Below are 4827 nucleotides of genomic sequence, written 5' to 3'. Positions count from 1 at the left end.
ATTGTCAGCCTAGAGGAACATGGGATTACAAATAAAGCACTTACAACTAACACATATGTGTAGTGTATATAGGTCCCACTTTATCCACCTGGCCACCTGACGGACCTTTCAAGGGCATTAGTGGGCTGGTGTTGCAATACTGGCGGGGGGGGGGGGGGGAGGGGACAAAGCTACAGGCAGATGGCAGTGTGGAAGGAGTGTGCACCTTACAGAGAAGTGGTCCAGGCTCAGCGTAGAGCAAGACAGTTTGGCTAATTACTAATGACTGAGAATAGAGGGACATGGCTCAGAGACAAGAATTTGTAATAAGAGTAGTGGGGGCTAGCAAAATGGATCAGTGGGTAAAGGCACTGAGAGTGGGTCTGTTGGTCCGATCAGTGGATCCCACAAAGCGGCAGGAGGGAACTGGCTCCCACAGTTGTCCTCTGACCTCCACAGGGGCGCAGTGGCCCAAGGATGCCTGCACACACACAAGCAAGTAAATAAATAGGTGCGTAAAGCAGAAGAACGTTGAAGATTAATTTGCTTGGCTCATTAATGGATGCGCTGGATAACGAGCACCATGCCCACGTGGCATTCGTTGATGGGAGGTCATTTCCGTGTGAAGGTAAAGAGACTCAGGTGCAAGAGTGAGGAAGACAGGCGGGGCTGCTTCGGGATGGAAGTGTAAGCTGGTCCCTGCAGAATAGGAAGAAACTGGAAATGGGGAAAGGGAGAGAGAGGAAGAGAGAGAGAGCACTGAACTAGAGCAATCACCATCCTGGAGAGGTAGATTGAAGAGTATAGAGAAAGACTGGCTCCTTGCCAGAGGGGTTGGAGGTTTAGGGAAAAGAGAGAGACTGGAAGAAAGAGAGAGGAGAAGGTGGAAAAAGACCAATGGGCCCCATTTGGACCTGATTGTTCTCACGGGAATCAGGAAAGGAAGTAAACGGCTTGGCTTATACCTTGTAAACAATCAGGCTGGCTATGGTGGGAAGGGAAATCAGAGGAAGAATTCTGTACGGCTGCTGCCCAGGCAAGGGCAGCTGTGGATATGGTGAGTGGGTGCTGGAGAAATCTCTGATGGAATACAGAAAGCTAATAGGCAAGGGAGGTTAGGCGAGAAGGTGATCAGGTCTCTCTCACAGGCCTGTGGCTCAAGCATCCTGGTAATGGTGGTTCTGTTTACCATGATGGGAAAGATGGTTGGGATGTTAGGCTTAAACAGGACTGGGAGAACATATTTCATTTAGGACTGGTTCTGAGGGCTTTATGTGGCAGCTGGGTGTCTCAGTGTGGAGTCATTCTCAGAGGTTTGACTTGGAGATTTCATTTCAGACTTGTTGACAAGATGCTTTTCAAAACTATGACAATAAAAGTCACTGAGGGTTGTGCTGGCTAGAGGGGGTCATGCTTACTTCACAATATGCCTACAACATTTTAAAGCAAATTATAGACATGATGATGCTTCTTTGGTGTGCATCAGCAAAAAATAAAAACATTTCCTTGTAGACATTCCCAGGAAATGACATGGAAGGTCATCATTTTGTGCCAGGCTATTGTCCTGGTCACAGAGCTGCCTGATCGTAGCTGTGTTCAGAACACTTTCAGCATACAAAGTGTTGTCGTGCTGACATAATACCTAAGAGAGCCGCTTGACTAAAGGGAAGTCACAGTTTCAGAGATCTGGGTGCCGCTGAGCTGCCTCTTTGGCTATGGGCCTGTGATGAAGCTGGACAACTAGGCAGCAGAAATATGCAGAGAAAGAGGTTGCTTCCTCAGAGTGGCCAGTAAGCAGAAAAACAGAGAAGGGGCCAGAGATAAGGCATGCCCTTCATAGGCTTGCCACTAGACACCCACCTCCTCCAATCAATCCATGCCTTCTACAGTTTCCACCACTTTTCAATAGTCCAGTCAATGATGATCCATCAAGAGATGATTCATTGATAAGATTGGAACACTCATCTCTCAAAGATTGGATCTACCACCTTAGGACCAAAAGTCTTCAATTCATGACTTTTTAGAGTTAGGCTTTGTGTCTAAATCATAACAGGTCGTATCTCGATAAATTCCATTGCAAGCTGATCTTATAATAGACTTGTCTTCAAATAACCCCACAATAAGTCAAGGGGCACCTGTCATTCAACCGGCCTCTGTTTATCCACACCACAGCCACAAGCCCCAACTTTGTTGTTTCCCTCCAGGGGTGGGGAGGGGGAAACCCAGGGAGGAAGGAGAAAGCAAAGAGAAATAGAGACAGTATGTACAGAAAACACCAGAGCCATCTAGAGGACGCGCCTGGGCCACTTCCGAAGGCCTCCAGGACGATGCAGGAACGCTGCATTGCTTCCAAGTCCGAGAACCCAAGGAGCTATAGCGTTTGATCATCCCATCATCCTCGTATTCCAGGCTGACTCACAGGTCTGGGGAGGACATTCAGGTGCTCTGAAATGCAGCGATAATCACGAGAAAGAGGGAGTCTTAAATTGAGGATGGAGAGCAATATAGTCGGGTTAATGGAAGCGCTAGCAATATTAAATGAAATTGCTCTACCACTTCTTCGTAAGACGGCACTGGGGAGCCTACTCTTTGCATAAGCAGGGATGGTCCTGGGATTTCGAGGGAGGGCCGAAGGGTGGGAGAATCAGCCATGCGGCAACATTACAGTTCACGGGAGCCTCGCTCGCCACCCCTTGGCGCACCTGCCGCGTATTTACTCAGGCCCACGCAGGAGCCAGGCAAATTTGGGCAGGATTTCAAGGGAGTCTGGAGCCAGGGGAGCTTGCTTTAGTCCAATTAAATGAAGCAGTATCAGGTGGAAAGTAATTCTGAGTATTCACTATTATGGAGAGTTTCGTGGTTAAGCCCCTCAATGGACCTTCTTTTAATGAAGATCTAAACTGCAGGGTCCGAGATGGGCATAAGGAATTGCTCCAACTCACAGAGCTGAATTTCTCCCTAAGGAGGACAGATGAGAGCCAGCAAAGTTTCCTGAGAGCCATTTCTTTGGCTCCTGCATACGCTGGCACCCTGCTCCCAGGAAACATCCATGGATATGTGGATATGTCCCCTCCATTCTGACGTTCGAGAAACAAGGAAACCAAGCCCAGACACTGAGACCCGCGCTTCATACTCAGGTGGGTCCAGCGAGCATAAGTCTTTGGAGCTTTCTCTCTGCTTCCTGCCTTTGTATCTTCCTTCCTCTGCCTTGGTCCTCTGAGGCCGAGGAAGCAGAGGGAGTAGAGATGAGCTAATATGGATTTGGAGAAGCGAGAGTTTTATATAACTGTCTCAGGGAAAAACAAGCCCACTAGCTTAGGTAATAAAGGAATAGGAGGAAGGTGCAAGTCACAAGGGCAAAAACACAGGGATGAGCAACTCTTACACTTTTGGAGACTGCAGAAAACAGCCCCATCACGACACATGCCCTGAAGACTTGGGCTATACAACGCACTGTCCCCATCCAGGACAACAGGCAGCGGGAGAAAGACAAAGACTCTTAAGGCAGGATGTTGGCCCGAGATGGCAGTGCCCTGCAGAAATCTGGACAGCAAAAGAGATAAGAGATCAAGCTTGACTACACAAAGCAGAAAAGCAAGCATAATTAACCATACTAGAGAGTAGACCCCTATTTCAGGCCCTTTGTCTTCCTCGCCTGTGATCGTCGTCTATGAGATGTCACGTGAGTCCAAGAGGTCCCCAGGAGTAGCAACTAAGGCGGGGCATCAAGAGCGGAAGTATCCATGACCCGTGTGTTTTAACAGTTTCTATTTCCTCTCATACTGAACTTGGGATTATAGTTCCAAGCCAGGTTCAGCCACCCTTCCTGAACCAATCAATGACAAGAGCCAAGTTAATAGTGTGTGGAGGTGGGGGGCGGGTAACGTTACTCGGTGTGGCCACACACATTGGGAAGAGGGATACAGAGACCCAGGACATCTTCCAGGTCCTGACGTGATGATATTGAAGTTTCAATAGAGGGCTGAGGGTCTGTGCTTCTACACAAGGTATGCTCACCCTCACCCTCATTTTCTGGGCTTCAGCCTCACCCTGGGAGCTGGTCTGACGAGGTGTCAGAATGGTGGGAAGTCCTTTTCTAGGACTTTGTCTTTTTCTAAGACCCCTCTCTGCTGTCTCCCTTCTCTCCACATGAGATGCCCGGGGAAATTCCCCTATCTTTGGGGTCCATTGTTTTAGTGCTCCGATACTAAGACAGAAACACAGTGTCTCTGTAGAATGTCTTTCTTTCTTCCAGGCCACCACCTAGTGTCCCATGGCTGGCAATCAGGCATTTGGTTCAAAATCAGGAACCTTTTGGAGAACAGTTTGCAGTCCAATTATAGCGCACAACACATTTATGTCTCACAGCATTCAATAACCCTTGTATCCCATGTGGCAGCTCATTTATAAAACTGTACCCATGTAGCTTGTAACATGTCCCCTTTGGAAGTAAGGACTGCTGCAGTTCCCTTGGGGAGCAGCCTGTTTCCATGTAAAAGAAGATCCCTGAATCCGAGGAATAGATTTTCCCAAGCAATGCCCATGATGGGAAGGGTAAGGAAACACGACTTAGGTTATGTCTGCTCTGTTGTTCTTTGTGACCTCTTTTATTTGTGTTGGAAATTCAAGACAGTTAGACAGAGGATAGACTGTGAGAGATGATGTTTTCATTCAATAAGTATAAATTATAGTGCACACAGGAAATATTTTGCTGACAGAGGAGTATCTTTAAAGTTGAGAGCTCTTTGTTAGTTTTAAGAATAACAAATAATAAAAGATAGAAACATTTATTGCTGATCACTACATGCTGATTACTAAAATTTAATGTTGTGGTGTGAGGGTGTGTGC

This window comes from Microtus ochrogaster, chromosome 10, assembly GCF_000317375.1.
Source record: "Microtus ochrogaster isolate Prairie Vole_2 chromosome 10, MicOch1.0, whole genome shotgun sequence".
Classification (NCBI taxonomy): Eukaryota; Metazoa; Chordata; class Mammalia; order Rodentia; family Cricetidae; genus Microtus; species Microtus ochrogaster.
Note: the sequence above shows the minus strand (reverse complement) of the source record.